Source organism: Carassius auratus, chromosome 46, assembly GCF_003368295.1.
Source record: "Carassius auratus strain Wakin chromosome 46, ASM336829v1, whole genome shotgun sequence".
Taxonomy (NCBI): Eukaryota; Metazoa; Chordata; class Actinopteri; order Cypriniformes; family Cyprinidae; genus Carassius; species Carassius auratus.
Genome location: NC_039288.1, coordinates 3,403,302 through 3,426,908, shown reverse-complemented (window position 1 = coordinate 3,426,908; position 23,607 = coordinate 3,403,302). Strand labels below are relative to the sequence as shown.

Below are 23,607 nucleotides of genomic sequence, written 5' to 3'. Positions count from 1 at the left end.
TCACTCTCCATAATTTCCACCCTTTCTGTTCCTCTCTGGTAGAACTCCACGTGAACTGCTGCAACCATCACATCTTTCAATAACACCATCTTTCAGCAGCTGCATGCACACCTCTTCTGCAAGCTTTTAACCACCCCAAAGCACATTTCCCAAAAGTAACTTTTGTTGCAAGTCATTACCAATAATGGAAACTGCAATCAAAGTTAGCTATCTGTGCCTTTAGGAAATGCACCTCCACACTCTTAAGCCAATCCCAGACATCAATATAGTGTTGGGCCAGACCCGGCCCACATCTGGCCTGCGTGAAATCCATGCAGGCCACATGTGGGCCAGATCTGGGCCGACACTGCTTGCTGTCTGGGATGCGTGCATGGACACGCACACATACACCTCTATACTACTTCTCCAGCTGGTTCCCTAATCTAATTTTCTCATTAATCTGGTATTGTGTACAACATTACTACAGCATGAATGCTTTGCTCCGCTTTTTTAAGTCCCTTTGGATAAAAGTGTCTGCTAAATGTATTCATGTGAATGTACTGAACATATGTGTGCTTCAATCTATGCATCTATGTATAAAACTGACAAGTAGCCCTAGTCTCACCTATATGCAAACTAAGTTAATCATTTAGAATTACTTTAAAAACTAATAAAATATATTATTAGAGGTCCAACATTTAGTTTAATAAAATCAATAATAATAATAAAAAAAAAGTAGCATAAACGAACACGCTCACACAAAAACAGGACAACTGCTTCAGAGGGTAATAATTCTTGGAATGGATCATGGAATATTTCTCATTTTCTTCTCTTTTTCTTTTCTTGTAGGTGTATTGCAAATTGTTTTATTTTAGGCCAAATGGATCTCTTTTTTATATATATTCCTCTTGCTTACCCCCATTCCAATATCTTTATTGATTAGCAAACATGCAGCTGTTAGAAATCCATTTTACAAACAAAGAACTGAAAAAAACATCCATAGATTTTTCAATTTACAAACAGTAATCAAAATCTATTTATGCTAGATGTATGACTTTATACTAATGTGTAGTAAAACTGTTGTACAAATGATCAAAGTGCACTCTCTAAATTCACACAGTCCTGAGTCCTTCTACTAGACTCATGTACAAAATCAACATCAGGACCTACCAGACCTTATATGAGTTACTGAGAAACGAAGCCATTGTGGAGGTTGAGAAAAAAAGGTTTACAATTGATCAGAAAGAATGGGACTAACAGGTATTTCATTGAACGTTTGGATTCAAACGGCATAGTAACGTGCTATTAAATGTCACATCAACAGTATATATAATAAAGATTCAACATTTTACACTGGTCCTTCATTAAAAGGAACTATAAACTTATATCTTAATTGTTTTAGCAAAGTATGTAAATATGATTATTAAAAAAATATACATTCGTACATATATTTTCTTTTTTCCCCCCCAAATGAACACGCATACAGATGGCAGCATGCTATTGGATAATATGTAAGGTTACAGAAATTGTACTTTTTTTTTTTTTGACCCATTTCTGGTGGACAAGGCTTTTGAAACGAGTGGAGCGTCAAACATGAAAAAAAAAAAAAAAGTATGGTGTAATTATATAAGATCACGTTTCAAAGAGGAGAAAAAAACCCTGATGTTTAGTTTAAGTCGTACGGCCACTTAAATAAGCCTCTAAGATTCATGAATGTGATTCGTTCAGCGATTCATTCATTCTAATGGCTAAAATAATGAAGAGAACAGTCATTACTACTGCAACCATTAACAAAATATACACACACACACAAAAAATAAAAATCTCACAAAACATCAGCTGCACACTGACGGTATAAGGCGTAAATGAAGTGTAAATCAATTATGAATACATTCACAACACCTCTGCTCATATTTTACCTCAATTAACAATTATAATTTTCTATGACCCTCATCCAATGCTTTTTGTCATTTTGGAAAATCACCTACATGTAAGAAACAAATATGAACAGTCAGACACACTGACCAAAATGAGGTATGCCACATAGAGCTTCTATAGAGTCTATATTTACAGGAAGTGGCACTTTAATCTTGAGAAGGAGGAAAAATAATCCATCTGGGGATATATATATTGCCCAACTTTAGAAGGCAGATACAAAAGTGTTTTGAAAGGGTTTGACATCATTAGGACACATTGTTTCTTCACAATGGAAAGGGATGCCTTTAATGGGAATGATGCCTAATGAGTGCGTCCATTGGGAGAATGTCTACCACAGGCCAAAGTGGCACAAAGTGCAGATGAAGTTTCATGTTAAATAATACTTTGAAATGGAAAAATGAGCAAAACCATTTATGTATTAAAAAAAAAAAAAAAAAAAAAAAAAAAAAACACAGTAGTCACAAATGTTGTGAGTTACTGATATCTACTCATGCACAGTGAATCAAAATGTTTCCAAGTTGAAACATTTTGCAATCAATCTCAGCAAAAGTGAGAATTTGATATATAATGCAGAGATTTCCGAGTGACAGAAACACTGCAAGTCCCCACAGACGTCTCATTCTCGTGTACGGAGAATGCCGTTAGACTTTTCATTTTTTCCACCTCTCAAAATACTGAAACTATCTTAAAAAAAGACTCTGTCTTATTCAATCAAATAGACTTAAATTAGAATTCACAAACAAAAACTAAAAATGAGTGTCCGTGAACAAAAAGCGGTGCCGATTGCCCTTCCTCATCGCCTCCATGAGCGGCTCTCGTATTCATCTTCTTCATCATCATCTTCCTCCTCTTCCTCTGGAAGCAGAAAAGGGCTGACTGGATCCTAGAAGTGTCAGCAAAGATTATTTTAAATATTTAACATTAAAACATCAACAAAAAACATATGAAAAAAAAAAAACTGGTATAAAGTAAAAAGTAGTAACATTTTACTTACACCATAAATACATGCCCATCCATGTTTGATTTGGCAAACACTGCTAATCATACATTTAGAAATATTATATCATGATGTGTAATCTGGCTGTGTAATTACCGTCATTACATGCATTCCTGTGTCGTTGACCTCTTCCTTTGACTCCTCCTCTTCTGGTTCAGTGGACATGGATGGAGTTTTAGGTTTGTACCACGAGATCTGTAGAATTCGACCTTTGAACTTCGCCCCTTGGTTTGCAGCCTGAAAAAAATGATGATTTAGTGGTGATAAATGTAACTAATACCATAAATTCTAAATTTAATTCAAAATGAAAAAAAGCCACAGTACATTTTCCGCTTCACTACGGCTTTTGAAGGTCATCACAACACTGGTAGCATCATGGTCACGAAGCTCCTCGATCTCCCCAAATTTCTATTGAAATCATATGGGTTGATCATAAATTTGGTGATATATATATATATATATATATATATATATATATATATATATATATATATATATATATATATATACATATACATAGACAAATATATACAAATGAAGTATATACTGTGTGTGTGTGTGTGTGTGTGCATAAACTCAAGTCTTACCACAAAATGAGGGATGAGCTCCTCCTTCTCTTCCTGTGTGACGCCAATAATAGTGAGGGCTCGAGGCCGGTGGTCTACTACCATGTGATTACCTCCTCCACGCCCTCTTAGGCTCCGCCCTCGGCCCCTCCCTCTGCCTCGACTTTGTGCTGCTGGTGGTTTGCCCCGCCCAGCCGGGATCAGTCCCAGCAGTGTTGCCTACGTGATTTTAATACAGAGACAGGTGGATATTTTAAACTTATAATAAAAATCAAATATAATAAATAAGGTTAATATAATAAAATTCATTCAAATAACACAAAAATGGTAAAATATAGCTATATGTATAGATCTATCAGAGTTTCAACAGGTTTTATGAAGGTAAATGTAAGACTTTTTAGACACCTTTTTAAACAAAACAAAAAAAAAAAAAAAAGTAACATTTACTGTTTCTTCTGATCACATTGTAAAGAAAATCATGTTCTTCAGTAGTTTTGTCTTGCTTTCCAGTGCAAATGTCAATATGCATGAAAATTAATAAAAATTACATAAATTGCTTAATGAGAAATTTATCAAAATGGAGCAAGTTTATGATAGCAACTAGCACAGATATTTGCCAATGGACTTAATTCACAGAAAAAAATACGTTTTCGTACCACATTGATAGATTTGTTCTTGTTTTGTTCAGTTTCTCAGAAAACAAGACTTTATTTCCTAATTTTTCATCTAAGGATGCTCATATATTTGTATTGAAAAACAGATATGTTTTGCAGTGAATTAAACATTTTGTGCCTCGCTTTTATGAATTTAACTCTTTCTGCTTTGACTTAACTTTTTATGCCTTAATTTGTGGAACCATGAATTGAAACTTTTTAAGACCCACAGGAACCCTTAATCCAAGCATATTTTTTATTCTTTTTTTATATAATACAATTCAAGAAGTTTATAAACACCTACTCATTTTATTTTATTATTATTGTTTCACATTTTAAAAGCACAAGAAAGCCATCAAAACTGTATGGACAATGAAAAACAATGAAAGTATGGGAATGGTGTAGTGAGAGCTTCTAAACTTTCAAAAAGTACTAGACTTTGAAACTTGCCTAACCTTCACCCTGACTGCAAATAAAAAAATGATAAGCCACAGAGTGACAAAAGCCACACCAAATGCTGGTCATTTTTCTTTCATGCCCCGACTGAACAGACTTTCAGCTAGTGGAGTTTCTTCTGTTCCCTCTCTTCCATTAATTGTCTTCCCTCGATCTTTCTCTCATTTCTTACATGGGAGGCGATCAAACTTTAATGGAACGAGAAGCATCAGCGTGTGGAGAGGGATGTGTGTTGTTTAGGGACGGTCCTTGGGGTTTGGGAAGTGCTCAGAGTTAAATGTGCAGGAGATGAAGTGTAATGACATGCATATTTCACACCAGCTAATTTAAGCCCAGAGTCAGTTTTGTTGTCACTCTTGTTTTAGGAGTGAGACTGTGTTTGGGTGTAATGGATTATGCTGGTTGTGGGTGTGTACAAGTGTCTTTTGTTTAGGGGAGAAGAAAAAACAAACAACAGTACGAAATCTTAGCAACTACAGCATTCCAGACTAATATCTGAGAGCCAGGCTCCTCTGACGGTTGCACCAGAAACTGATTTGGGAGCAGCAAAATAATTATTATAGAATTATTAATAATAGTAATTGTTAATATTAAATGTTTTGTCTCTTGGAATGGCACATTTGAAAGAGGCTTGAGTTGACAGTAGCAGCAGCTTGAGGAGGGATATTGTAGCAAATGTAAATATGACTGAGTTAGGAATCTTATTAAAATGAACCACTGCTTCTATATAGTATCATACATTTGTAGATCATGAGAGCCACAGGTAAAACCATGCATGGTACATCACTACCAAGGTAAAAATATATATGGTTTCCATTGTTCTATAAATTAAATGCACAAAACCTACTATAGATCAAAAAAAACAAAAAAAAAAAAACTATAAACAATCAATTCTGTTCTCCTTTTAATTTAATAATAAATTATATTAATAATATAATCAAATTTGATATGAAATACCCTGTATTTCTGTTACAATACCAGCCTTATGTTAACTGGATTGCTGTTAGGGCTGCACAATAAATCGCATGCAATATTTAATGTGCATATTTATGCACATTTTGTCAGTAAAGCCAGTTCTGTAATCAGCTGTAAATCTCCATCACCTGCGTGCTTTCACATGGAGCAGCATTTACTACAAAGAGTTGTTTTTTTAAACTAAATTTCAATATCGTACGTATACCGTGATAAGGACGATTTTCCCAGTACCATTTAAAGGGTTGCATTCGCACTGACATTGTGTACTAGGAAGTGACATAAGCCTGTTGAAAGCGATGTTATATGTGCACGGCGTTAAACAATGTTAACAAAGAACAACAACGTTAACAACAGGAGGATGGAGGATGCTGTGATCGGAGCTGTGTTTTTGTTGTGTCAATAATGGACATGGAATGTAGACTTAATACGTAAAGCAATTGAAAGAACGGAAAGACTAAGAATTTCCAACGACAACTGGCAGTGATACATTGCTACAATGCCTGCACTTCAGCGATCATACATTTATCGCTGTTCATCATACTTGCGAAAAAAATTGACAATGTTTACAGTATGTTTACACAGCATTTTAAATCATGGCTGGTGAGGGCGTTTGGACAATCAATGTCTACTTACATCATGGTTAGTACAATATCAACAAATCGTTGTGCTAATATAAAATAACAAACATGATGTGTTTCTGCCGTGTCGTCTTTAACAGGAGTACAAAAATGAACCGAAACTCAGTGATGCCTCACAGACATGATAAATATATCTGTAGAAAGCTGTAAATGACTACTTCATGAAATAAAACAAATCGATTTCATTATTAATCATAATTTGTAAATATGCACTTCTCTCTAAAGGCGCGTCTAATGAGAAGATGGCGAGTCAGGATCGGCAACTTCATCCTTGTGACAGAGACTCAGACAACACTAGTTTATTAATAAATAATTCAAATATCTCCTTACTGTTTCCACGTCACATTTATGGTAATTATTTTACCAGTGCTTTGCAGCAAGCTTAAACCTATTGCATGTATTTTAACACAGAACTGTTCGGGGGTGCATTTCCCATACAACGACATAACTCGCTGATTAACCACATCTCTAAAATGCTGCTGTATTGAACATGGCACCTGATTACTTGATTTTTTTAAAAAAAAAAAAATTTAACTGTCATTTTGCTTTATTGGTTTTTGATTCACTACCAGTTACCTCTTATGTCATTCTCCGGATTTCCCTTAGGTATTTATGCACATGCACACTCTTCAAAAACAGCGCTTTTAGAGGACGCGCAAAAATACACAGATTAGTGTATTTATATTAAGATAAAAGGTAATATATAGATTGCACTACGTTAACTTGCTTACTGTGGCCAAACCATATTTATTTAGGCCCATATCCCTTGCTAAGAAACTATGCTTCTAACCATACGATGAGAGGTGTAGTTCCTACCATGTAAGTTTGCGACTCGGTTTTGCGAATGTTCGTTTGAACTATGGTTTCGGGAAACACAGAATCGTTGAACTATGTGGGTAATGACGGAACTTGCGATCATAGTTGGCTAATGATGCTCTTGGGAAATGCACCCCAAATGCGCAGATGGCACGCACCTTACTGCTGCTAGAGGGACAAAAAACATGTCAATATCAACATCAATAAACAATGTCGAGTCGCTTGACAGTCTTGTTTCCACCAGCGCAACAATTTTCATCACTAGTTGATGGATGTCTAAAGTATAAAAGTAAGGATAAGTCTAAAACAAGAGGGAGGACCAGCCTGCATCTGAACTATGACGTGAATATTGGCCCGAAGCCCAGCTCGAGGGGCGTAAAAAAGTCAGAGCCCATCGGGGGGCTGAAATGCAGGGCTCTAGTGTTGAACCACAGGGAGACTTTCAGAGTCGCAGAGACATTTTTTTCCCCTTGCGCCATTGAGAAATAAAGTCGCACTCTAGAGCCCTGAGTATGTTGTAAGAAGAAAAAAAGGAGTGCTTATGGAAACTATGACAGGTTTAATTTTCTACGTGCAAAATATAATTTATTTATTTGAATTGAAAAACTTAATTTTAATTAACCCACTCACTAGAAATCAGCATCAGCCACTGAAAAACCCATATGTCATGTCACAGGGACAGAACGTGGCCACTTACCTCCACCTGCAACTGACCCAACCTCCTCTTCAGGTCTGTGGTGTCTTCTCCTGACGTCAGCTTCTTATGGAAGTCCAACTCCGCGTCAAGCAACTCTTTCTGTGCCTACAGATGAAATAATAGTTATACTTAAATGCAGAAAAATCTTATATATATTAAACTGACATAGACTATGATCTGTTCCAGCTCCTCTCAGCAGTAACACCTGGTATATAAGAATTGTCTTACATCTGTTTTTGACTTTGATTGAGTCGTGTTGGCAGCAGCTTGTGAGCTGGGGCTGATCTCATTCTTCAGCTGAGAGATCTTTTCTGTCAGTTCTTTGAGAGTCTTCATGATGTTAGCTCTCTCCTCTGGCTTCATCCCTCTGTTCTTTTCCAGGCGGTTTATCAGCACCTGCAGAACACATTTCAGGTTTAATGTTACATTAAACTGCATGTGATATACGAAACCTCTAGACAAGTTCTGTTATACACTTCTTGTTCATTACATTCATTCAACTAAAACTGAACCAAGACAAGTACAGAGCTGGGTGTCCAACACCTGGTATAAATCCAATATCACACTTATTCAATTAATGATATTAAATAACAAATGCTGCAATAAAAATAATATCTCATAATATTTCATATCATATTAAATAAATCTGTAAAAATAAAGAGATTTGGTTACACTTTATTTTAAGGTGTCCTTGATACACGTTAGATGTACTTACTATTATAATAACAATTAATTATGCATAACTGCATGCATGTAATTCTAAGACAAACTATAAATTACATGTAGTTAATTAACATTACTCAGTATAATTACACTGCAACAAGGACACCTTAAAATAAATTGTAACCAGAGTTATACTTTACAGATAAATTTCCTTATTCATTTTTTTTTTAATAAAATAAAAAAGGAAGTATCAATAAAAAGGAAGTTAAAATTGTAACCAACAGTGCACACATGAAAAAAAAACCAAAACAAATAGTTATTATTATTCTTCATACCTTCTGACATTCAATCTGTTTTTCAAGCATTTCTTGTTTCTTCTTCCTCATGTCTTGCTGCAGTTTCAATGCCTCCTAAAGGCCAGAGGTCAGAGGTCACATTAGCTCACTCATAAGCACATTCCAGGCCGTGCAATCCAAGCAGGTGGAAGTGCTGCTATCGGCTTACAGAGGCGAGAAGGAGAAAGGAAATACTCACCTGCTTCTTTTTCAAAACCTCCTGAGCTTCCAGTGCTTTGCCTGTTTTTCCCAATGATTTGGATGCGGTTTTCAACATTGTGCGCAAGAATGGACCATTCTGTAAACTTGAAGGTGGAGTCAAACCCTAGTTTAACAGAGAATTTAAAGCAAGTGTTGATTAATAACATATTACACATATATAAAAATACATACACACATATACACACACAATATATATATATATATACACACATTATAATATGCAGATTTGCTGATCAAAAAAACATTTCTTGTTATGTTGACAAATGGTTTTGCTGCTTAATATTTTTGTGATTATATAAGATTTCAATTTCATATGTGGTTCTTTTGAACTATTTTTGAACATCAAACAATCCTGAAAAAAATAAAAATAAAAATAAAAATATGCATCAGGGTTTCCACATAGATATTTAACAGCAAACCCTCTTTGGTCATTGATAAGAATAGTTCCTCTGTAATAACTAAGCACCATTAATAACTGATAATACTTGAGTAGCAAATCAGCATATTAAGATGATTTCTAAATGATCATGTGACATCTGTGGTAAGGTCTGATTAAAATATTTTAAAACATTCAAATAGAAAAAAAAAAAAAAAAGTTATTTTAAATTGCAATACAATTTCACAATATTACGTTTTTTTTTTTTATTATCAAATAAACATGGCCTTGGCGAATATTAGAGACTAATAATAATTATTATTTTCCCAAACTTTCGCCTGGTAGTGTATATACACATAAAACTATAAGTCCCCCTTCCTCAAATCTTACCCTGGAGGTCCAATGCACTGCAGAGTTTAGCACCAACCCTGATTAAAGTCACCTGTCAGCCATTTTCGAATGATCCCAAAGACATTGATAGACACTGATTATCATGCTCAGGTGTGTTTGATTAGGGTTAGCGCTAAACTCTGCAGGAAAGTGGATCCAGAGGTCCAGATTTGAGGATCCCTGCATAAGTGGACCCTGGGGAAGAAATTAAAATGCGCTTAATGATCAGAACTTTTAAGACTGGATCAGTAGAGCCCCTTTCACACTGCGATTCCGGCAAATACACGGGTAAAGTATTCCGGCAATTGTTCCCGGGTCGCTTTCACACACAACCCGTAAAGATCCCGTAATCACATGTGACATCAGGGCGTGACGTGTAATGTACGAGTGGAAAACATTAGGGGCGTTATACTTTCACTGAAGCAAGCAAACGATCTCAGCGTCAGTGCGGAACGTGTAGAACTAACTGATCTCTGCTTCATTACAGTTTGCATAATTTTTTCGTCGCGAACATTGATTTTCCTTCAAAACACCTGGTAAAAGAGTTGGCGATAACGTGCGTCATCACTACGACACGGCATTAGATCTGGCTTTTGTTCACACAGCGCTCGTCCCGGAACTGAACCCGGCAATGTTAATAGGTCCTGGGATCAATCCCGGAATCAATCCGGGACGTGTTTGCTTTCACACAGAAGGCGACTCGGCAATTTTCCGGGTATGACGTGCAGTGTGAAAAGGGCTTAGTAGTTTTCAGTTCAGATGTGTGCAAACATTCATGTGCTGTCTTTACCACTGAAGGCTCCTGGCTTGGGCTGGTAGGTTCAGTGCCGCCCGTGGCGCCCGTTGTGCCTGCCGCTCCCGTGGCAGTCTGCTGTTTGGGGAAGGTTTTATTCAGCACATAAGATCCTGCAGCGTGCTGCTTGTTAATGACCTGCAAACAAAACTACATTCAGTCAAACAATGTAGACAAACGGGAAACCAAGTCTCATGCATGGATCAACAGTAACTTTCTGAATATCAATTAATCATTTATGGGTGAACAATCTCTAAAAACTGACACAGCTGTTTCAGTGGGACCTCAGAAATTTCAAAAACAGGACTGGCCAGTAAGAGTCAGTTCCCCAAATATTAGAACGCAACCACAATGAAACCGCATAGGAATATAACTCCTATTTAATGAAAGACAGTCCATCAGTAGGTTTCAACATCATCAGACACTTCTGCCAGACCTTGTGTGTTGTGGGATGTTGGTGTCCAGGGTTCGTGCTCTGACTGGGTCCCTGTTCCTGTGTGTTCGATGTGGTCTCTCGGTGCCAGTACACTCTGATGAAGCGGTTATTCAGAACGGCTTCGGTGCTGGAGATGGCCCTCCGAGCCTCATCATTAGCTGTATACTGGATCAATGCTGCCTCAGGGTCGCCCCCAAACACCACCTGAGGAAATCACAATACAGGACGCAGTTTAACCATTACGACAACTACATTAAGTGATCTGTGCAACAAAAGTACAACATGACCACAATGTCAAAAGCAATCTTGTTGAGAAAGTACAGTGGGGTATACTTTTTAGCCACTGACTGAACTGCCTTGATACCTAAGAGGTTAATCACCTGATATTGCTATTTATAGCCTTTTATAGCAGGCTAATCGCTACTGCTTAGCATATCTCATGTAAACACCCTGTATTGTTATGAAAATCACATACAAATCATATAGTGTTGTAATCGTGTGTTTATTAGCTTCATGTTTTATCTATATAAATGTATTTTTTTGGGATTCTTACGTACAGAACTGGCCATGGAAGTGTCATGGATGTTGGTCATCATAGACAGGGCGGGTTATGAACGTGAAATATGATTGACATATGAGCAGCGAATGAGCTTCCTCTGAGTCAGAACAGCGATCTCAGAAGAGTAAAGAAATTACGATTCTGTCTTAGCTACCATATTTTTCGGACTATAAGTCGCACCTGAGTATAAGTCGCATCAGTCCAAAAATACGTCATGATGAAGAAAAAAAACATAAGTTACACTGGACTATAAGGGTGCTTTCACACTAGCACTTTTGGTGCGCACCCGGGTTCGATTGACGTCAGAGTTCAGTTCATTTGGATGATGTGAACGCTGTCTTCCGGATGCGCACTCGCGAACCGTACCAGAGTCCGCTTAAAAATGGTGGTCTGGGGTACGCTTCATGTGAACTCTGGTACGGTTCGCTGCTTATGTGAACGCAATCATACCAAATCGCGGAAGTGAACCGCTTTTAATGACAAATTATTTGATGCAAACGTCTGTTTGTGTTTGTGTTTCCCTCACTTTCCTGATGAGCGTGACTTACGCGCTGCAAGCAGAGAGCTGTACATCTCATTTATGTTCGCCGTCAACGTTCTTTAGAGCTTTATCAGTACATTCGTAAGACAGACGCATGTAAACAAAACGAACAGTTCAAAAATGTAATACATAAAAGTAATGTTATGACTAATGAGACTAATGTTATGCATTTGCCGCTGTCGTTACCAAGCAACGGGGTAAACAGTTGCTGGCTTGATGACGCAAGCGATCCGTGGTTCGGACTCAAATATTATAATATGAACACTGTCCAGCGGGGGCAGGGGGAGGGGGAGCAACCGAACTCGGGTTCGGGCCAGGCAAGTGAACCAAGTGTGAAAGCACCCTAAGTCGCATTTATTTAGAACCAAGAGAAAACATTACCGTCTACAGCCGCGAGAGGGCGCTCTATGCTGCTCACTGTGCTCAGTGCACCTATATCTTACACTGAGCAGCATACAGTGCCCTCTTGCGGCTGTGGACGGTAATGTTTTCTCTTGGTTCATTTCTCTCGGTTCATGTCAAATTAATTTTGATAAATAAGTCGCACCTGACTGTAAGTCGCAGGACCAGCCAAACTATGAAAAAAAGTAGGACTAATAGTCTGGAAAATACGGTATGTGTTTTACAATGACACTTTTGGAAACCTAGCATAAACGAGACTGTAAAAATGTCAACAAGCTGAAAAAAAATCCAAAGTTTTTTCTTTGAGGTAATGTGAAATGTAATCTTGTCAAAACGTATTACATAAAATTGATATCGGGAAAGTCTCGTTCAGGAACCGGTATCAAAGTCAAGGTATCTGTATTGAACATTGTTAACGATCCCCAGCTCTATGAGCGCATGTGTTGAGTTGATCATCTAATCCATGTAGGATGTTTACCTGGATGTTGACTATTGTTCCAAACTTGCTGAAGTGCTCATTGAGTTTGGTGATGTTGTTGAGCTCCCGGGGGATTTTGCGCACCTCTAGTTTGGTGTTGACGTAATGGTTCTTTTTCGGGAAGGTGGGTTTATGCTGGTTATTGAAATTTTGTCTGCAAAACAGAAAATACCCCATTACAAAACAAAAACTGGATATCCTCCTCTTGTATCATTATAGTTTCCTTCACACTCCAGGATTTCATTATATATTCTATATAAATATGTGACCTGTGCTGGCAAAATCAGTTGGAGTGCGCACAAGCTAATTTTGAGATACAAGCAAAAAAAAAAAAAACTGCTGATTTTTGTCAATTTTGAGATTCCCAAAAAAATTAGTTATAGTTATCCCACACTAAAGGAATTTTTACATTTGATTATTCGTTTTCCTACTTCTCTACTTGTTTGTATGTAAAATGAAAAAGGTAATGCATTACTTGTTTGTTTCTCATATATTTGTTCTGTATTTTTTTGCATCTGTTCTTATTTATAATAAAGCTAAAATAAATAAAAAAATAGCTATATTGTGATAATTAATAAAGAAATTATTATTAAGAAAAGAAGTGGAGGAAAAGATGCAGCACTGCACTGTGATTTTGCTTTGGAACCTTCAGTAAACTTTAACTGGATCTTTCTCAAAACGGACTTTGTTGTCTCTATCGACATCAAACGGGTGTCATTTTTTTAACCAATTCCAACAAATCATACATCATTCTTTTAATGGAGAATAGAAATATAAAATTTGCTCATTGTGACTCATTTTGCCAGCACAGGTCACATACACAATACATTTAACACACACTACAGATCAAACGTTTAAAATAATACAGGATTATTATTATTATAATTTTAATGATTTTAAAAGAGGTCTCTTTTGCTCAGTGATTTAATATGATTTTAAAAAGTTAAATTATGATATTTTTACACTTTAAAGATATGTATATTTTAAAATATTTTAAAATGTAATATATTCCTGTGAAGGCAAAACTGAATTTTCAGCAGTCATTACTTCAGTCTTCAGTGTAACATGATCCTCCATATATATCATAATATGATTTCAAATAAAAGCTGTTGTTTCAAACTCCCTATTCAGAGATTAGATCAAAGTTTTCACAAATATCAAATATAAAAATAAAAAATCATAAAACAATATTAATGAGAACTTAATACTTGAGCACAAAAAATAATTGGTTATATTAAACAACTGAGCACTAAAGCAGTATATTAGAATTATTTCAGAAGGTTCTTGAGATACTAAAGTCTAAAATAAAGGTTGCTGAAAATGTAGCTTTGCCATCATAATTTTTTTTTTAAAATACATTAAAACAGAAAATAGTTATTTTAAGGTGTAATATCACAATATTAGTTGTTACTGATTTTTTAGTCAAATTAATGCAGCCTTGGTGAGCACAACAGATTCTTTCAAAAAATTTAAACTGTAATTATTCCAAATTTGTGAGGAATAATATACTTTTTTTTTTTTACACTACAGTCTGTGTCTAAGGACACTGATCTCTCATCACTCACTTGTCCATCCAGGGTTTTTTGGCCTGTGGTCCGTCTGTAGATGGCAAACATCTCTTCCTGTTCTCCTGCTCAGAGCTGTACCTCATCTCTCCGCTCGACACACTCGTGACGGACGGCTCTGTCTGGATTACTATGTTAGCCGCTAAAAACACAGATAAACCAGAGCTCAGTTACTTGCCGTCATTTTGAAAGAGTTTAAAACATGTAATACACAAGAAAGAGAGTCATGTGTGTGGAACATCTCACATCTGATACCTCGGGAGTTTTGTCCGTCACCAGCAGTGAGGCCGATGAGATTGGGTCTCTGCGTCTGGATGCGAGGAATGAAATGGCGGTACTGAGCTCTGCCCGGCCCGGTCAGTCCTGGAGACTCTGGGTTATAGGCGTCAGGGTCATAGCTGTCTGTATGAGACACGAGACAGACATCTTCAACCACATGCACTGCATAAAAATGAATGACAATAGACATGGCTACCAAAACATGTAGGTTATTTCCCTTTGGTAAAAAAAAAAAAAAAAAAAAGAGACCAATTCTGAATGCAAGCACTGTCTCAGTTTTCTTTATTATTTTAAATAGTTTTTCAAATAAACTCAAAAACTGCAGGGAGTAAAATGCAGCAACAGCACATCTACTTGGTCAGAATCTGTTACTGCAGCCTTCAGGAAAAAATATCCCTGACACAAATGCATTCAAGTACACACAAGTCCAGAAACACCACCAACAGAAACAGAAGTGGCTGACTTTTTTTTAAATTAACTTCTTTCTTACTTTCTTCCCGGAAGTCCACTTAAAATGTCAGAGACATTGATAAATTAAAATGAAAAAAACTGGAAAAAAGAAAAACTGTAACTAGAGTGCATCAAAATCAGAAATGAAATGTGCCCAAAAGAGCATGTTTTCCACGACATGACCCGTTTAAAACACCGTAAGCTCTAGAAGCAGCACTGCTCAAGTGGAGAAGAGAAAAGTGCAGAGGCTTACATTCAGAGAGAGTGTACTGAGGGTGAAGAGAGGCAGAAGAGGAGGAGGATGAGGAAGGAGGAGGAAGAGGAGGAGGAGGTCCCACTCCAGGCAGGGTCAGAGGGGAAGAGGTGCTGGTTCTGGAGTGGGGTTGAGTGTCTATCCCAGTAGCTGGGATCAGAGGAGGCCCTAAAACAAGACAAGAGCAAACTGAAGCACACTCTCTACAGCTGACTTCAGGGAAATCATTTCCACAGTTCAGTGCTGCTTATATCAAGTCCTCAAGATTAACAAATTCATTTACAGAGTACTCCAGAATGTATACATTTCATTTCATTTTTGCATTTCCCACATGCAGCTTTAAAAAATTTGTTTAGGCTTGACATTTATAATAAATGTTGCTTATAATGAAAGCCATTTAGTTTGTTTATTTAATACTGTATACTTATATTTTTTTCATTTCTGTTTTGTTCTGAATACTGTTAAATTCAAAGAATTTGTTGTGGAGTGAGAAAAACAAAGAAAAGTGTTTATAATGTTTTTTTTTATGTTTGTTTTTATTAACCATGGTTGTGCATTATTTTGAATGAAACAATAAAATATGACTTACACACAGAAATGACTTATCTGTGTGAACTTGTGTAAATTTGTAATACTGCGACGCATATAGTTGTAAGATTTTAATGTCAATTGATAGACAGTAAAATAATAATAATAAAAAAATATATTAAATCGGTATTCAAATTAAAACTGTAAAAAAATTATTAAGATTTTTGTTAGTTCATAAACCTTTACAAATTAAATAGAAATTATAAATCATTATTAATCAAATATGGCTAAAGCGTCATGCAGGTTCTTCCCTTGGGAAAATAAATAAATAAATAAATAAAATATAACAAAATGTGTTTGCAAGAACTTTCTCAGAATTTCCTTTCAACATTAAAATCATTCAAAACTGTTAATCACAAGTGTACGAGTGTAAAATATATCAGAATCTGTGACAAACAAAAATAGATTTAAAGTGTTTTTAATGTTTGAAAATGTCTCATTTTTATTTAATGGAATTTTAGATCATCTAGACATCTGTATCTCTCTCTCTCTCTCTCTCTCAACAATGCAGTTTTGACCTTGTGCGAGTTTTATTTCAGGTCAAATTTATATTTATTATTAAAAATATTATAATACTTTTAATAGTATACTTTTAATAAAATGTGTATGTATAATATATATAAAAAAAAAATATATATATATATATATAAGATAAATTAATAGTAATATGATTAATAATCATAAATTAAAAAAGCAAGCATAAAGCATAAAAATGCTATAATTATATCCATTTTTTTTTCTTCAATTTAACTGAGTAAAAGGCAAGTGTAGCATGCTGAAATCAGAATGAGCCTCACCTGGCATGGGGTAGATGCCCGGAGGCGGAGGCTGTCCGTGGGGAGGGCGCAGCGGCATGGGCAGGCGAGGAGGAGGCTCTGTCATTGGTGGCATGGGCATCCGTGGCAGAGCTGGTGGGGGGGGGAACGGGATCATGGTAGGAAGCGTGACGTCATCCACGATCAGAGGGTCATTACCGTGGTCAAAAGGACAGAGATCGCCTCGTATACAAAACCCTTTCACTGCCAACAAAAAGAAACACTAAACATTAAAATCAACAATATCACAACAGTCTTTCTGGACTGTTTAAAAGCAACGCAAAGATTTGTTTTCCTTCTCCAAAGCACTTTGACATTGACGCTGCATACAAGTCATCCTTGAGGTTTGTCTACTCGTCGAGGTGGATGAACTTCTGGTCACGGAGCTCGTTCTTCAGTGGAGTTTGCTCCATGTAAACAGTGCTGTATGGATCGTCACGTCTCTTCCCCTTCAACGTGCCGAATCACAGCTGGGACAATCGAGCTAACATCCATCCTTCAGGAATCCCTGTGGAGATTCTCCTGCTACTCCCAGCAGTGTGAAAAATACCCTCGCTCCAGAAAGACAGGGTAGTAAATATAAACACTGCTGCTTTAACACCACTCCCATAAGGCCATGCTGCGAGTCTGCTACGCCATAGTCATTAGCGATGCTTTAGAAACAGACACCCAAAAGAGTAAAGTGTGTCCTCAGAGGACATCAAGACACATCAGTGTATCTGTTTATACATCACTGGACTTCGATTTTAAAGACATCCAGTGGATGTAAAATGCATAAAGACTTTAAGAACTAAAACAATAAAACATCAAACTAAGCTGCATGCATTTAAGAAAGAACGATAGAATCCATTGTTGTATTTCAAACCAAGCAAACATGTTTTTGTACACTTTCTGGTTGTCACAATGTGATAATTTACAAGTGTCCAAACGTAACTTATTTATTTATTTTTTAATCTGTTAATTTAAACAACATAAAATGCATTACAAGCTGCGTTTAGCATAATTTAAATATGTTATATAAAGATAAATTATTGTGGAAAAAAAGAAACGCCTATTTAGCTTAAAAAAAAAAAAATTGTATTCTCGTTTCAATTATTTTAGTACTTAGCACATTTCTAATTTTCATGTTTCAGTTCCTTTTTAGCTCAAAAACTATTTAGAAAAGTTTGAGTTAACAATAAGAGCACCGAGTAGAGAAGTGATCCACATGGGTCTTACCGTCGTAGTCTCTGCAGCGGTGTTTGAGCGTGCTGCTCTTGTTGAAGCTCTTGCCGTCTGTGTGGTTGGTGAAGTATGTGGACCAGCTCTCTGTAGTGCTGTCGGGCAGGTGAGCCGGTGCTGCCACGGTTACAGCGTTGGGGACCACTGGGCTCCCTGAGGAGGGGAACTGGTGCTGAGGAGGGGGCAGAGGGAGAAGAGGTGCGGATGGGGCGGATGGGTCTGCTGGTGGTGTGGGTTACCCATGTGGCCGGAGGATGGGTTGTAAGGCTCCGTGTCCTTCCGCTCCGGCTCAAACTTGGTTCTGTGCTCTGCTGAAATAAAAACACATTTAAAATGAAGACACGTGGTTGAACGCTTGTTTGCAAAGAAAGAAATCTTGACAGTGGTTTGAATAGATTTCTGCATCAACGTATCGACATTTTGGAGATGCTAGCAGCATACGCTCTTCTGTGTCAGCTGCGACAAATGATATGTTTTCTGCGTGTATTTACACTTTGCTTTGGATGAAAACAGCACATCTGTGCACCGCGGCTGACACAGAAGAGCGTACGCTGCTTGTGTTCAGCAGATGTTTTCCAAAATGGCGATGCGTTTTGAAAGTTTTGAAACAAAATTGTTATTTTAGTTTTCTTCACGTACAAAGCTTGTACAAAGCTGCGCCAAACCATGATCATATTTTGCACGTTTGGCTCAGCTTGTCTGTGATTACTGACAAGATGCACATTAAATATCGGGCCATATTTATCATGCATCCCTAGTCACAAGCCTCCTGATTTTCATTCAAAATATCTTAAACTGTGTTCCGAAGGTGAATGAAGCTTTTATGGGTTTGAAAGGACATGGGGTAAGAGATTAAAGACAAAACTTTCATTTTGGGGTGGAGTATCCCTTTAATACTTTGTTTCTATTTCTGTTGTTTCAATTTTTATTTGCTGCTAAAAAACTAATGTTTATTTTATTATCCATTTCTATTTTTCTTCTTTTGTTAGTGCATTTATTTGTAATTAGAATAACAGCCGTCAGCTAAGCAGCTGCTTTTGATATCTGTATTGCTCCTTCACTGCATTGAAGCGATGATCTGTCCAGCAGTAGTTTCAGTTTGAGACATCCGCCTGCTATAGACTTTTGCTGTGCTAATTGTGAAGGTGTGCACAGCGACCGGAAGGCTATTTCAACTGCTTGGTCACTCTCCAAATTTAGGAGAAGCCATTAGTCAGCAGAGAAAGCCAATTCTATTTCCAGTCCCAAGTATTTATGTTGGTTGCAAACGGTTAAGAAACACTTTTATACTATTCTGAAGAAAACATAAGTTTAATAATTCTAAAAATGTGGCATAACCATCAAATATTTGTACTTTGCTTACAAACATTTTCATATTTACCTTGCATACGTAATAGTCTTATATTAGTATGTATATATGTGTGTGTGTGTATATATATATATATATATATATATATATATATATATATATATATATATATATATATATATATACACACACTAATATAAGACTATTATGTATGCCTTTTAACCTATACTATGTATGTATTTCTACAGTAATATTTATATATATAGGGAGAGAGAGAGAGGGGTTAAAATGCATTTTCTAAAACAAATTTAATCAATTGATAGTTAATATTATAAAAGGTCTTCAAGGGTTCTCTCTCTGACAATTTCCTCCTGAAAAATCCCTCACATTTTCTTCAAATATTAATATGCAGTTTTATTTTCTAATAAATAGTAACAAAAGATTATGCCAAAAAATACTTAATTTCTTTAAAAAAAAAAAAATTTGCATTATTTTCATTATTTATTTACGATAACAGGACAGGTACATCAGCCTGACATTTGTTTATGACAAATTTAAAAAATAAATAAAAAAAATCGAAAAAATATATGTTCATTAGAGAAGATGTATATTTAAGTCCTTCCATGTTCAAATTAATTTGATGTATTTAAGAATAAAATCATAGATCTGGTCAAAACAAAAGAGAGTCATATTAAGGAACGATTAACATTTAAATACATGTCTAGACACTCCTCTGTTGCACACAGATGAACTTAAGTGTATGTAAGAGTGATGTTTTGGGCCGGTGCTCACCTCTCCTCTGATTGTGCTCTCGTTCTCGGCTCTTTCCACGGCTGCCGCTGCGGCTACGACTCCTGCTTGGACTGTAGCTTCTCCCTCGTGAGCTTCCTCCTCGTCGCTCATGTCGGTCTCGGTACGATTCTCCGCTCTTTCCATGACGCTCGGGTTCCCGTCGCTTACGCTCGTCTCTCCTGCGGTCATCTTTAGCCCTGAGTTGAGACGTTCAGACACTGCATGTTACTAATGAGTGAATTTGATCTAGATTGGACAGTTCTGACTGCCTCGTGTCAGCTGTGAAGGGTTTTTACACATAATGAAAGTCTCATGGAATAATTTGAGCTACTCAGAAAGATCTCTTTCTCTCAGTAAGAAATGTATACTTTCAAGAATGTGTTACAACAGATTAAACTGAAAGGTGACAGTAAAGAGTTCTTCATTGTTACAAATGATTTGAACTCCCTATCATGGTTTCTAGAACAATATTAAGAAGCACAACGGTTTTCAACACTGAAGACTGGAGTAATAATGCTGTAAATTCAGCTTTGATCACAGGAATAAATAACTATTTATAAACTACGATTCTAACTTAATAACTATTATGAAATTTTAACTTTTAGATGAACACAAGACGAGATCCAACAAAGACAGCAGGAAGAAAAAAAAAAAAACACTTGCTGAAGACCAACCTTGGTTCGTTAAAGTCTGAACGATTCCTTAATGGGCTTCTTCTTCTTCTGTTATCCTTATCATCTTCAACATGACTAGGCTGAAAACACATGCCACAGTGTTATTATCAATGCAATTTATTCATTTATCTAATAATAAAGTCAGAACATCTTCACGTCTTTTAGCTGCATCTAGCAGATTAGAGCGGAGCGATGACACAGTTGACATTGTTCAATGATATAAACAATCAAGCAGTTGCTATATAGCTTATATCACTTTTCACGACTATGCTGAATATACATTGGATACATTTATTATGTTTCCAACTTTATATAGAGAGCGGTGTCATTATACAGTTTACATTTTGCAACATTATAAACATTAACAAATCTTTGTCGCTGTTATTTCATATGAGCGACTATTTACCTCGTCCTTCTCCTCAAGCTTCTGGACTGGGATTTTACTCTCTTCTTTAGCAGCTGGGTTTCCCAAATAATTTTTGGTGGTTAGGCATTCAAAGAGTTTATCGACGAACCCTGTAGTCTCTGTGAAACAGACAGAATAAATCAATCAATTCAGTATTAAAATCATTCACACTTGACTAAAGGACACTTGAATTCACTAGTAACTGCATAATTATGTGCACGGTATCCACAACACTTTCTAAACTGAGAATAAACAGCTATGGGAGGACTTTTTTTACCAATACCTTTCTGAAGGAAAACATCCAGCTGATCCGCACACAACGCTCGGAGTTCTTTCTCTGGTTTTTCCTTCTTTACTAAAGCCACGACGTAGTTTGCCAATGCAGACGGGTCAGCATCACATCTGTAATGGATCTCGGGTTAATTTCAGGTAAATCCACACATGCAAAAGACAAGAAGTTTCCTATCTAATCCAAAAGTCAAGTGTATCCATGCATGTCTTCGAGGACACCAATACAAAACATACAGTGGGGCTCAAATGTTTGTGCACCCCTTGCAGAATCTGTAAAAATGTGAATTATTTTAACAAAATAATAGAGATCATACTAAATGCATGTTATTTATTTTTTGTCCCGAGTAAGATATTGTATAAAAGATGCTTACATTTAGTCCACAAGACAAAAATAAATTGCTGAAATTATTAAAATAACCCCATTCAAAGCTTTGTGAACCCTTGGTTCTTAATACTGTGTGCCGTGACCTGATGATCCTCGACTGTCTTTCTGTTTTGTGATGGTTGTGCCTGAGTCTCTTGTTTGTTCTGAAAAGTTAAACTGAGAACTGTTCTTCAGAAAAATCTTTCAGGTCCTGCAGATTCTTCCGTTTTCCAGCTTCTTTGCATATTTGAACCCTTTCCAGCAGTGACTTTATGATTTTGAGATACATCTTTACACACTGAGGAAAATTGCAGCACTCAAACACAACTATTAAAAAAGATTCAAACATTCAACGATGCCCCAGAAGGAAACAAGATGCATTAAGAGGAGGGTTTCCAAATTTTTCTTATTTTGTTGAAATATATATATATATATTTTCTTAGTTCTGCCCTTCGTAAACAACAGAAGATACTTGTATGTTTCCCGGAACACAAATTAAGCACAATTTACCTTGATCTTCAAATTCCAAGCTCTTAATGAATCTTGTTTCCTTCTGGAGCATCAGTGAATGTTTGAACCTTTTTAATAGTTGTGTTTGATAGTTGTGCCCCAATTGTCCTCAGTGTAAAAAAAAAAGGATCTCAAAATCATAGTCACTGCTGGAAAGGGTTCAAATATGCAAAATATGCTAACTGAAGAATCTGCAGGACCTTTAAGATTTTTCTGAAGAACGCTGCTCAGTTTAACTGTTCAGATCAAATAAGGGACTCATGCACAACCATCACAAAACAGAAAGACAGTCATGGATCATCCAGGTAACCTAAAACAGTACTAAGAACCAAGGGTTCCCAAACTTTTGCATGTCACTGTAAGTGTTGTTTGTTAGCAGCTTTTCTAGGAGGTCTGCTACTAGGATGCACTGAAATCAAACACATGTCAAGTTGTCAGCTAGAGAAACAACCACCAAATACACTACTGACTTCAAAAATAAACTGTGTCTGCCTGCTGACCACATATCCCAAGGCTTTAAAACTAAAATAACTTGTGCTCTGGTCCTGTTTTGGCCCAGTATGAAAACTATCAGGCTGTTTTGATGAGCACCCTACTCTGCCAGCAGACCCTCTTAGCTTAGCTTCCTACTTCACAGCTTCTAAATGGGAGGTGTGTTCGTTTACTGAACAATATGACCTTAAATATGAATAAAACACAACTGAAATATCATTTAAAAACAATCAAAGGAACTGATATCTGTTTGCAGAGCGACTAAGTGGTTTGAAACCCAGCTAAGCTGTTAGCATGTTAGCTTCACTCTTTCAAATGTCACTGTTCATCACTTACATGGGTTCAAGAAGTTTAGCCAGCCAGGATTTCAGAGCGTCAACATTATCAATAATCATCCTGACGCGCAAGTGATTAATACTGATGAAAGGCTGGGTGTTTATGCGCAACTCCTACTAGCATCGTCTGAAACACACTGGGCCTTCTGTAGTCACAAGCACGTCTCGAGCTGCTGGAGTTTCTCGTTCTCCGTGACGTCACAACGCAAAGCAACGAGGGCAGCCAATCACATAGCTGCTTTAACATGCCATACTGCATAATTACCAGGCCCCCACTTTTCGCTATGGAATGGACACCCACATCAGACTGAATAGACTATTTCATTTGAATTGGTTTATGGCATGCTTTTGAA

General features: G+C 36.7%; 1 pseudogene; it reads right to left on the bottom strand.

Annotated features, from left to right (window-relative positions):
- Nucleotides 1-756: 756 nt before the first annotated feature.
- On the bottom strand, nt 757-23,456 carry LOC113063873 (RNA-binding protein 27-like; annotated as a pseudogene).
- Between the last annotated feature and the right edge of the window lie 151 nt (nt 23,457-23,607).